Raw genomic sequence first — 13,512 nt, forward strand, 5'->3', positions numbered from 1 at the left:
TTGATATGGTGGCTGCAATGATGAGCTCAAGTATAGCAGGGATTGTGGGGCTGGCGCGGGATCGGGCAGTGTTTCATTCTGCTGTGCATGGGGTCTCTATGAGTCGGAAATGACTCGACGGCACTTAACAACAACAACATAACATACCTTGAAGGGTCTCATTGGCTAGTGGTGAAAAAAGAAATAGAAAAAAAGATTGAATACAATGTTTTAGGAATTCTATTTCTAGTCACAATGGAATAACTGGTACCAGATTAATTCTCTGCTGTAAACAACCAGAAAAGTGGACAAAATATCTGAAACAACTATCTCGGACACTGGATAATATGCTGTTGTCTGAAATACATATGGAGCCCTGGTGGTGCAGTGGTTATGTGTGCAGCTTTCCATAGAAAGGTCAGCTGTTCAAACTCACCAGCTACTCCATGGGGGAAAGATGTGGCAATCTGCTTCTGTAAAGATCACAGCCTTGGAAACCCTATATGGCAGTTCTTTTGTGTCCTGTAGGGTCTCTGTGTGTCAGAACCAAGTTGTCAGCATACAACAACAACAACAACAACATACATATAGTTGGAAAAGGTGCTGATAACTGAAAGACATTGGATGAAATAACAGCTGAAAATTGTGCAGATGTGTTAAAAAATATAAATCCACAGATCCAAGAAGCTCAACTAACCAAAACATATAAATAGAATATGATGAATACTATAATAGAAATGTACAAACTATATACCTATGATAAAGATTCCTGGGTGGCACAAATGGTTTGCACTCAACTACGAATGTAAAGGTTGGTGGTTCTAACCCAACCAGCAGAGCACTGGAAGAAAGGCCTGGTGATCTGCTTCCGTAACTATTACACCACGAAAACCCTATGGTGCAGTTCTACTCTATAACACATGCGTTTGACACAAGTGAAAACTGACTTAATGGCAGATGGCGTTATTTTTTTATACCTATAATAAATTTAAAATACACTGTTTTCCTGAATTACCTTGTTCATTTATTTTTCTCCTTTCTTCTGCACACCCCTTGGAATATCCATCAACCTCCTTTGTTCCTCTCTCACCAGTGTCAGGATGATTGAACTTTGTGGTAAGGAGATGGAGAGGAGGTAAAAGTAGAGAATAAAAGTGAAGAACGGAAATATGGTGAAAGCCTTTTCTACTCCCTCCACCTTCCACTGACTTCTTATTCACTAGACATTATTTTTTCTCTTGTCTTCTAGTTATGTCTTCCAGTTAACTTCAACCGTATTTACTGTTTAAAGCTCCCAGGCCCACAAAGCCTCAACTCTCAGTAGATCTCTCCCATCAGAGATCCTTATGTTCATTTTGCCCCATCCACCTATCCGCCTTTTAAATGCCTTATGGTTAAAAACCCATCTTCTTTCCCTACCCCAAATATTTTCATCTACCCTGAAACTTTTTTTCTTTAGTCCTTTAATTTATTCCTCATTAAAGTTTCAAGCCTGAATATGTCACCACCATTGAGTTTATGAGGGAAGAAGGCGCTTTCACTGTTCTTACAAGAGCTGGGGAAATAGGTTAGGGGACAGATAAGCAGAGATGGGAAGGCAGGTTTTTGATATTGCTGACAGTCATATGAAATTCTTTTCCTCATGAAGGCTTTAAACTGCATGCTTAGATCTCTAGGCAGGCCTGATAATATATTTATTTTTTAATGTATCTGTGAAAAATATAGCATCAACTGTATTATATTATTAGATTATATTTAAAATAGATATAACCACTGGTAGAATTGTTTATAAATTATCACCTTCAACTTTACCTTCTATTTTTAACTAGGGATATCTGACTATGGTGACATACCAAAAAACATTCCATCCCAGTTGTTGAGAAAATACAGGGTCATTTTGGGTAAGGGAAAATAAAGTTAAAATCACTTGTGTTTTCATTCTTTATTTTCATTGCATCATTTTCCTAACAAAAACCAGAGGAGAGGTACAATTCTCATCCAAAGCAGAATACAATAAGGGCATAATCTTGCAGAGTTTAGTCATGTGCACTCTTAGATCTGGAAGCATTCCAAAGGTCATTGAATACCTTCATATTACAGATGAGAATGTGGAAACCCAGAAAAGTTAAGTGAGTTGTCCAAGGTTACACAGCCTGTTAGAACAGAAACAAAGCCCATGTCTTATAAAACTTTCTTTTATAGTGTCTCATTATCTTTACAGAGAACAACAAAAGTACATTGTAGAGTCCCTTTCTAGGAAAGTTATAAAGAGTATGTATTTCTAATTGTTTTAGTCTGGAGAGAAGCATTTGCTAGGTTCTTTTCTTTCTCTTTTCTCTTTTTGTAAATGTGGTTGAAATGATGGAATTCCAATAGGAAGTTCCTGCCACATTAAATTCATGAGCAAGCCGGTTCATCAATAGTTGCTGGTAAAATGCTATGTGGCTTTGCCTTTTTGCCTCATGGTATCCACAAGGGCTTTGTTCAAACGAAGTCATCTCATCTTGGGCACATGACCACCAATGTGGCTTTCCTCTTGTTATTTCTGCTGCCTTCATCTTGTTATTTCTCAGCCATAAATGGTTGCACTAGTAGGCTTGAAGTTGTCGCTGTCATGCTCCTCTGTCCAATGGATTATAGTCTTTTAGAGCAATTTCTTGTAACAAGCTACTTTTAAGAAACATTAGTGAGTGGCAAAGAACTTCTGGGGTTATTCATTCATACTCCATAGGGTAATCTGCCTTTCCTAACAGCTTTATGTGTACCTGGTTTCTCTCAATAAACTCTTATTAGACTGATGTCAGGCCACAGGCTCCTCCTCAATTTTTAATCCTGGGCTTATTTCAACGCAAGCCTTTTAAATAACCAAATATTTAAACTAGTAGGAGAAAAATTGTACAAATGATTTTTAAATTTAGCACTGGGCAACTGGCCTAAGCCAAACATGGGTGCCTTTTTTGAAATTCATAAAAGCTCAATATTTTTAACCAACAATTGGCAACACTGTTTATTGAATTAATAAGTAACATTTATTGTGCACTTAATTATTTATATTTACAAAGTACTAAGGAGCTCTGGTGGCATAGTAGATAGGGCATTTAGCTATTAACCAGAAGGTCAGCAGTTCAAACCACCAGCCCTTCTGCAGAAGGAAGATGCAGCAATCTACTTCCATAAAGATTTACAACCTCAGAAACCCAAAGGGGGTCACTATGAGTCAGAATCGATTCAATGGCAGTGTCTGTTTTGGTTTTATTTTTTTGGTTTAAGACTAAATACAGTAAAAATGGAAAGATGATACCTTAGGCTCAAAAAACACAACCTAATGTGAGGCATACATAACATAGGTCAATAACTCAATATGATACAAAAAGAGATTTAAATATGAAGCATAATTAAAGTATAAATCTACATCAGTGAAGAGCAAGAAGCAATCAATTTCTGGCTGGGTGGAAATCCAGGGATATTATTCAAAGGATATGGTATTTTACCTTTAGCTAGAAAGTGGTGAAAGGGCATTCTGAACATATATATGTAAATGACAGAGTTCTGTACAGAAGGGTGTCTTTGAGGAAGAATGAGAAACCTGCAGCAGACATGGGAGCACAAAGTTCCTAGCAAAGTCTGGGAAGTTAGGTAGGGCCAACCCAGGAGTCAGGGAAAGGTGGAATGCCGTGTGCTCAAAAAAGGAGAAGAGAGAAACTAATATTTGTGGATATATGCTATCTGCACACACCTTCTCTTTGAATCCCTCACAACAGTATTGTAAAATAAATACTGGTATGCACATTTTACCAAAAGGCAATCTGTGGCTCACAAGGCTATGCAGCTTGCCCTCAATCCACACGCCAGTAAATGGTGGTGTATCTGCCTTGTCTTTTCACAACATTGGTATTTCTTCCATCGTATTGGTGGTTTGCCATTGTGGATGGCTTTATAAAGGTCTGACTTGATTCTTTATATGACTGGCAGTTACTTCACTGTTGTTCATTTAATGCCAGTAATGATCACCTTTAGTTTGTACTCCTGAGATATCAGGTGGGAGCGGTGAGTTGTACAATGCTTGCTCACACAGCATGTTTCCTACTCTTTTGTCAGCTCTTGGCATATCTACATATTTAACGATGGAAAACTCAAACTCCAAGTATTTTACTTTAAGATTCTATGACAGCATTTCATATGAAATCAGAATTTTGAATTTCATATATAAAATGTCTTTTTCAAAAATGTAAAATACAGGCAGAATAAGTGCTCTTCACTGTGTAAAAAACTTCCAAAATACTTAGAAAACCTTTTCATGAGACTTGTTCTTTCCATTATTCCCTGAGGATGTTTTTTTTTTTTTTTTTCTCCCACTCCTTGCAACCAGAGAATCTTAATGATGTCATAAACAAAAGAGCAGGAGGCTGTATTGTCAATCTGGAACTTTGAGATTACATCATTATTTAAATAACATGACAGTATGGATTTAACTGTGTCCCTCCAAAATATATGTTGGAATTTTAACCCACAGAAAGGGAATATAAAGGGGAACAAACTGGGGAAGACAGGTGCCGTGTGGGTATCTCCAAGAACAAAGGAACTCCCAGGAAGGAACCGACATGGTTGTGACTTTGATTTAGACTTTTAGTCTCCAGAACTGCGAGAAAAGAAATTTCTATTCTTTAAAGCCACCTACTTGCAGTGTTTGTGTTACAGAAACACTGGGAGACTAAGACACATGGCAATTAGTTATAGCTAAAAAATCTTTTTTAAATACATGCATACAATTTGCAAACAAAATAAAAAAAAATGTTTTGGCAGGCAAACCCATTTTATACTTTTGTGAATCTCAGTATCCAGCTCTATAAAGCTGCAACAAGAATACAGACTAGAGTATAAATATCCAGCCTGTTTGGGACCAGAATCTAGGTCTCGTGAATCTTAAAAGCCTCCATTTCTCTCAGTGCCGCCGAGTCAATTTGACTCATAGCGACCCCTCCTTGAGGCAGTATCTCTACGAAAGTAGATTGCTCCATCTTCCTTTCGAGGAGTGGCTGGTGGGTTTGAACTGCCAGCCTTCCAGTTAGAGGTCAAATGCCTTAGGCACTACGCCACCAGAGGTCCCTAAGATCCTCCATAAGGAGAATATTGTATTGGATTTTAGTAATAATTAAGTTTTTACTTATCAATATTTGTAAAATCATGGTTGGGTGGTGGGGAGGAAGATGAATCTAAAACCAAACAAATCTACAGAGCAATCAGAAATCAGAAAATTTAAAAGGGGCTTAAAATAAGTTTTTCCATGTGTATATATATTATTGATAATGAAGATGTCTGGTGGTGCAGTGGTTAAAGCATTCAGCTGCTAACCAAAAGATCTATGGATGGAACCCACAAACTGCTCTGTGGGAAAAAAATGAGGCGATCTGCTTCTGCAAAGATTTACAGCCTTGAAAATGCTATGGGCCAGTTCCATTCTGTCCTATAGGATAGCTATGTGTCAGAATTGACTCAGTGGAAGTGAGTTTGATTTGAGTTACATATTGATAATATACTCCCCAAAGTACTTTTCTACATATCATGTCATTTGACTGTCAACAACCGTGACAAGTATACATATGGTAGGCATTTTCTTGTATTGCTTTTGTTATTATTTTGTGAGGCACATGCATACATCTTACTGATATCTACACATCTCGCACTTATTTCCACAAGGTGGGGGACTATGATGCATGACTGGCTTTTCTATCACGCCTGTACATTGACAGATTGTGTGTGTATATTTAAGGGTATGGAATTATGGGCAGACTGACATTATGGGAACTTTCTAATTGTCTACTTTGTGCATTACTGGATTTTTTAATTCCCACAATAAGTAATTATAGTAACAGCTAGAATGTGCAAAGTAAGTGCTAGGCACTGTTTGGAACCCTTTATATGTATGAACTCATCCAGTCCTCAAAACATCCAAATGAAGTTTTTACAATTACTGGCCTTCATTTTTCAGATGAGGAAACTGAGGCACAAGAAAATTAAGTTACATAGTTCATAAACAGCATAACAGGGTTTCAAACCCAGGCAGTCCGGATTTCAAATATGTGCTCCTAAATACTATACTACATTTCTCTCTGGACCACTGTAAATTAGAAAAAAGAAAGAGATTTCTATTTTAAGATGACCCTTTGGTTCAACACCTTCCAAAAGTGCCCTGAGGTAGGACTGGCTCTCTTTTCATCACTTTAACACACAGCACTGAGTACCAAGGTTAATAGCTCAACATAGTTACTGCCACATAGCTATGTGGTCTTGCTGTCAACATGAGTCAGGGGGGAAAAAATCAATGTTTCAATAAATTATTATCTGTCACATTTAGGGGTTGTTGTTGTTGTTATGTGCCGTCGAGTCGGACCCAACTCATAGCAACCCCTCCTTGGGTTTCCGAGGCAGTATCGCTATGGAAGTAGATTGCCCAACCTTCCTTCTGAGGAGTGGATGGTGGGTTTGAACCGCCAGCCTTCTGGTTAGCAGTCAAGTGCCTGAGGCACTACGCTACCAGAGCTCCTATTCAGGGGTTGGTTGTCAATATAACAATTGTTCATGCCCATTGAACTTGTTATGACACACTTGTTATGACACATGTCATGCCATATAGAGTTTGTCTTAATAGTTCCACAACCAGAGACAAAGTTCTTTAAACTTCCAAATTAGAAATGTAAATTAAATTTCTCTCTTTTCATCCAGAAGGGACATTTCCACATTTACAAACTACTAAGCTGATACTGTGCCTGACATTTGAAAGAAATTCCTCTATAAGTCAATGCTAATATATATATACATACATATATATATACATATATATATATACACACACAACAAGAAAAGTGAGTATTTCTCTAAGAGAAAGGCAGTCTTGTGACATTCACTGACAGCAAGCAGAGGATGTCATTTTTTGCCTTTGGCCTCCATCTGAGGAATCCAGCTGACGGCAATTTCTCAATCTGTTTTAGTGCTGGACGGGAGCCAATCAACAAAACAGTAAAAGCTGTAGCATGGTGCCTGGGGAGTTAAACTTAGATATCTTTTTTTCTAATCATAAGGATTATTTGGAGTCAATCTTTAGGTGAATTCAAACAACAGAAAACATATAATATGTACACGTTGATTTTTTTCACTTCTGTTTTCAGTTTTTCATTGCTTAAACCAATAAAGCTATCTTAGTCTCAAGTTGTGTATGTGTGTGTTTAATGGACTGAATACATAATTATAATCCTAGTGATTCTATAACCTTCTTTTGTTACAAAATATTTTTGAATTTTTGCCAACCATCAAAAATGCACACTGGGATTAGTTTACTGGCAGAGATAGAAAACCAAAAGGATATTGAAGAAGAAATAGGTGCTGGGAATAGCACAGTATGATGGGAACTAATGGTTATCATGCTATACTTTAGCCTTTTAATATTACAACATAACAATAGGTTGTGTTTGAGTAGCACTGTAACATTTGCTCCTCAATAAAGTGCTCTTATAGCCTTTATCTTAGATTTACAATCCCAGAGAGGGGAGTGGGACAAGTAGTTTCCAATTCTGTAGAAAGTTACAAAGTAAACAAAGTGCCTAAAACAGGATTCCACATCTCCTGACTCGCAGTACAGTGTTCTTTGGACAGAGGAATACTGTGAGTTCTGTGTGGCATACTTATATCAGGAGCATAATTGAAACATAAATAACAGTATGGGCACTGAATGGCTGCTGGCCCTGTCTACTGTCCCACGGTGCCTGTGTACTGCAAAAGCAGCATCACGCTTACATACCTGGCTACTCCAGTTTCCCCTGAATATTGTCAGATAGATTTGATCTGCTAGATATTCTTACTTTATGAGATCCATAAATATATTTTTAAGTGTAAAATGCACTCAAAATTTTTTTGGAAAAAATATAACAGTAATTTTTAAATTAATTTTATGGTGAATCCCATTGTAAAAAGGCGTATTTAGGGTATCTGCTTTGTAAATAATGGATTTGCTTAAAATAACACCTGAATTTTAAATGCTGCTGTCAATTGTTTATAGATAATGGACTTAGATTTTCTTTTTTTCCCAAGGCTACTTAAACATGAATAGAAGGAGTTCTGGTGACACAGTGGGTAAGACATTTAGCTACCAACCAGAAGGTCACCAATTCAAACCCACCAGCTACTTCACGGAATGAAGATGGGGCAAATACTTCTGTACAGATTTACAGCCTTGGAAGCCTAATTGGGGGGATCACTGTGAGTCGGACTCAACTCCATGGCAGTGAGTTTGGTTTTGGTTAAACATGAATAGCGGCTCTCTGCTCCTGCTCATTTGACAGACAGCCACGTTTTCTTGTGCAGTACCAGCCTCTTCCCTGTGACACCATGGTGAAGGTCAGAGTAAATGGATTTGGCTGTATTGGTCACCAGGGTCACCAGGGCTGCTTTTAACTCTGGAAAAGTGGAGGTTGTGCCATCAGTGACCACTTCATTGATCCTAACTGCATGGTCTACATGTTCCAATATGACTCCACTCAGGGCAAATTCAACGGCACTGTCAAAGCTGAGATAGGGAAGCTTGTCATCAATGGGAAGTCCATTGGTATCTTCTGGGAGCGAGATCCTACCAACATCAAGTGAGGTGATTCTAATGCTAAGGATGTTGTAGAGTCCACCAGTGTCTTCACAACCTTGGAAATGGCTGGGGCTCACTTGAGGAGTGGCACCAAAAAGGCAATCATCTTTGCCCCTTCTGCCAATGCCCCCATGTTTGGGATGAATGTGAATCTCAGAGAAGTATGACAATTCCCTTAAGCTTAAGGTCATCCATGACAACTCTGGCCTGTGGGAAGGCCTCATGACCACTGTACATGCTATCACTGCTACCTAAAAGACTGTGGATGGCCCCTCTGGGAAGCTGTGGTGTGATGGCCATAGGGCTGCCCAGAATATCATCCCTGCATCTATGGTGCTGCCAAGGCTGTGGGCAAGGTCATTCCTGAGCTGAATGAGAAGCTCACTGACATGGCCTTCTGTGTCCCCAGCCCCAAAGTGTCAGTCATGGATTTGACCTGGTATTTGGCGAAAGCCACCAAATATGATGATATCAAGAAGGTGGTGAAGCAGGCATCAGAGGGTCCCCTAAAGGTCATCTTGGGTTACACTGAAGACCATGTTGTCTCCTGTGACTTTAACAGTGACACCTACTTTTCCACCTTTGATGCTGGGGCTGGCTTGCCCTCAATAACCACTTTGTCAAGCGCATTACCTGGTATGACAATGAATCTGGGTAGCACAGTTCCTAAGACACTTGACTGCTAACCAGAAGGCTGGTGGTTCAAACCCCCCAGCCACTCCTCAGAAGGAAGGTTGGGCAATCTACTTCTGTAGTGATACCACCTCAGAAACCCAAGGAGGGGTCGTTATGAGTCGGGTCCAACTCCATGGCACATAACAACAACAATAGCAATAGGCAGGTGGACCTTATGATCCACATGGCCTCCAAGAAATATGAGCCCCTGGGACCACTAAGCCCCAACAACAGCACTTGAGGAAGAGAGAGGCCTTCAGCTACTGGGGTGTCCCTGCTCCAACTCCATTCCCCAACACACCAAGAATCTCCCATCTTCTACAGTTTCCATCCAGATCCTCTGAAGAAGGGGAGGACATAAAGACCAACCTTGTCATATACCATCAAAAAAGAACACTGTAAATCAACCCCCTGCAAAAAATAAATAAATAAAAAAGCAAATTAAGCATTGCCTTGGGACTTTGGAAATTTCTGATGCTGTAAAGTCTTTGTAAATAGTTGGGTTACTTTTTACAGTTTTAAATAATTGTCCTCTCTCAAAGATTCTGTAGCCTAATTATCTTTCATTTATAAATAAGGATAGCAGAAATTATTGAAGTTCGCTGTTCATTTTAAACTCTGCCAAAAAAAGGGCTCCTTCAAAATGTTTCCATTTTGATAGCCACAACCCAAAGCAGTTTTCAGATACATTTGTCACATACATATTGCCATCTTCTTATACTCTGTATTACAATACAAGATATGCTAGTAATGTGAGAACAAAAATCGCAGAACAAGTATAACCATTTGTAATTCTTTTGTTACTTTCCATATAGCCTACAAGAGAGAGAAGGGTCTTGTTCCAGAATATATATATATATATATAAACCTAAAGGCCAAGTTTACTAAAAATGAACATTAAGTTTTTCAGATTCTCTAAATTGAAGACTTTAATGTAAAATGCCTACAGTCCTTCAATTCTAGCATTATAAATATTTGTGCAGCCTCAATCAATTTAAGTCTTATTGATGCAATAACAATAGAATCTTAATCACAAGATTTGACCCTACAATCCAATTATTCCAGGAATGACTTCTTAGAAAGCCTAAGCTTCCCTTACAATTGTGATGCACTCTTGTGAAATCTAAGCAGATGAATGAGGTCAAATTAGGATACTACTGAGAGAAGGACTCAAGGTGAACATATGTGCCCTGGAACCAGGAGCTCAGGATCGACACAGAACAAATACTTCCTCTGCAAGCAGAATTAATCAGCTCTTAGTTAATCAGCATTTAGCCCTAACATGGCACAAGACAGTATTTCTTTTCAGTAAGTGTCAACTTTCTACTGAGACAAATATTCAGTCCTCAGTATACAATTCAAAATTGTTGTTGTTAGGTGCAGTTGGCTCTGACTCATAGCCCAGGTACAGTAGAACAAAACACTGCCTGTAAAAAAGGCAGCAATTTAAAAAATCTGGCTTGCTATCAAGTTGTACAATTGCATTTTGCTTCTTTAAATTAGCTGTTTTGTAAGAATCCGGACACTTTTTCTAATCCTAAACTGTGGCAAAGGGATCTCAAATAAGTGTTGCGGAGCCAATTTTGGCCATTTCAGACTGGCTAGACTGATCTCTCCACCTCTTATCTGTCTCACAGGACACCTGGGGACTCCTTAATGTGAGCAGGGGCTCTTACACCCTTTCAGAGAAACATCACTGCAAAAGAATCTCTTGTAACACCTTGCCGTTCTGGGTACAGAACAAGACCATTGTGTGCCCTGATTCCATTTCAGTTATTGCCCCAGTAAAGAATGACATCATCCCATTCCTTTTTCTTGACCTCTACTTGTGAATGTCCCCTAGCCTCTACCCTCATTGGAATCAAACTGCTCCTCCCACCCACAGGGGAGTAGCTATTTTTTTCTTGACTTCCTTCCTGAAACTATCATTATGGTAACCAGGTTTCTAGAGGAAGAGTAAGGAGTTTTTCCTCTGGTCAGTCAGTCCCTTGCTCCCTCACCATACTGGACAAAGCACTGTTTACCTGGCAAACAAAGCAGCCTGAGAGCGTCCCCTGCTCAGACAGTTCTCAGTTGGTGATTATAGAGAGAAGCCAGCCCAAGGCAGCACAGCCTGATGTGTGTGATGTTTTTCATCCCACTGGAGCTTGGTATTTTCTTTAAACACAAATTCATTTGGCTTTCAGGATGTACTCTATAAACAAATTCACTTAACTAGATACATACAAGTCTGCAAATGTGTGTGGTTGTAAATACTAACACTTGCTTGTCATTTCCATTTGTATTGAAGATGCACATGTGGAAGTATTTCATTTCAAAAGATGAAAGGGTGATACTACTTTAAAACTGGCATTAGAATGCAACTAAGTAGAAAGTTTGCATGAAGGAAGGTATTGATTGTGCTTTTAGGAATGTTCCAAATCACAGCAACCCCCATTGGGTTTCCAAGGCTGTAAATCTTTACGGAAGCAGACTGCCTCATCTTTCTTCCACAGAGTAGTTGGTGGGCTAGAACTACTGATCTTTTGTTTAGCAGCCAAATGCCTTAACCACTACACCACCAGAGCTCCTTGGACAATATAACAAGCCACTTAAATTTAAATTAAGGCACTTAACTTAATAACCAAAATCATGTAAAAAAAAAATGTCAGGAGACATACCCAAGGCATGTTTATGATAAAATTTTCCATCCTAAATAGATATTACAAGGCAAAGAAAGGTTTTAATTTTCTTATAAAACAACATAGTCACTGTTCTAAGTTCAATCTGTGTGCACCAGACCTAGTCTACCAGTGCAGTATTAGAGTCCAGAAAGCATAATAGCAGCCATTCATATTTTGGCAGGTGTATTTGAAGCTTAAAATGAGGCTCCTCTCAAAAATAACACTCTATTCCACAAGTGTGAATGTTTTGCTGAGAACCTGCAAAATTTCCCCCAAGCTAAAATTTAATTGTCCTTTTGGTATCTTATTATATGAGAATATAGCTTACATCCCCTTACAACAAGACAAAAATCTTTTGGCAATTTGACCACCAGAAGATTTTTGGGCAGCACCTGATACTTGTTTATAACATTTCCTCTCTATGTTCCTTGGGTTATGAAATTTGGAGGTGATGCCAACTAGAATGAACTGCAGGCAAGCAGTTCTTAAAACTGGAGAAATATTAAATGGAAGAACTTCATAACCAGATGATATGAGCACAGAGGTGGGCGAAAGTGGGCAAGGCAGCAAGGGAACAGGAAATCTTCAGTTTTATAACCAAAACTAAACCCACTGCTGTCGAGTCAATTCCGACTCATAGTGACCCTATACAACAGAGTAGAACTGCTCCCATAGGGTTTCCAAGGCTGTAAATCTTTGCAGAAGCAAACTGCCACATCTTTGCCCCACTCAACTGCTGACCTATCAGATAGGAGATGAACACTTAACCACCGTGCCACCAAGCTCTAGGCCCATTATAGTGCTCTTTATTTTATGAACCTGACCAAGCACACAAAAAGAGGACCCGTCTCGGTTTTAGAAATTTTACTATATGGGAGGATTATGGATATACGGATACAACTGTGGTGGTAGAAAGTCATTCAGCTGCTTATCTAATCCAGCTCAAATGGCGGACTTGGATGAGGTGAGGAAGAGCTCTCTGAAGCTGGCAGCCAGTCAGACACTGCCTTTGAGTTTTCCAGGCCAAAGATGGAAAAAGTAGACTGGAGCCAGCTCTCACAGGGGGTCCACAGATTTTTAAGAAATAAATGTCCCGTATGTTAAATTTAGCAAATGATTCTAACTTGCTTCAATATTATAATAAACACTCATTTTTATTTTCCCATAATAAGGATATACTTAGAAATGAAAAGGATATAATGCTTAAAGTGGTAAAAGTTTCTATTAAAAGGAGAATAGTATAAAATGGAAGAGTACAGAGCAGATAATAAATAATATGGCATTCCAGAAAAGTGACAGATGCTTTGAGAAACCAGGTCTTCAAGGCCTCTTGGAAAGATATATGGTGATCTCCAGTTTTAAGCCTTTTCTGGCCTCTTCTGCAGTTAATTTTGAATGGCATAATAATGAAGGCCACTGACAGAAAAACTGATGCATTAGGCTAGAAGTTCCCAAAGAAAAAGTTTGGTAAACTGACACAAAAAGATTTAAAAAAAAAAAAAAAACCTCTTAAGAAGTCACAGTTCTCTATTTCTACATACATATTTGTATGTGCTATAAGAA

General features: G+C 38.8%; 1 pseudogene; it reads left to right on the forward strand.

The window, feature by feature from the left end:
- The first annotated feature begins 8,361 nt into the window (after positions 1-8,361).
- On the forward strand, positions 8,362-9,269 carry LOC103202463 (annotated as a pseudogene).
- The last annotated feature ends 4,243 nt before the right edge of the window (positions 9,270-13,512 follow it).

This window comes from Orycteropus afer, unplaced genomic scaffold (genome assembly GCF_000298275.1).
Source record: "Orycteropus afer afer isolate SDZICR_OR568_19922 unplaced genomic scaffold, OryAfe1.0 scaffold00181, whole genome shotgun sequence".
Lineage (NCBI taxonomy): Eukaryota > Metazoa > Chordata > Mammalia > Tubulidentata > Orycteropodidae > Orycteropus > Orycteropus afer.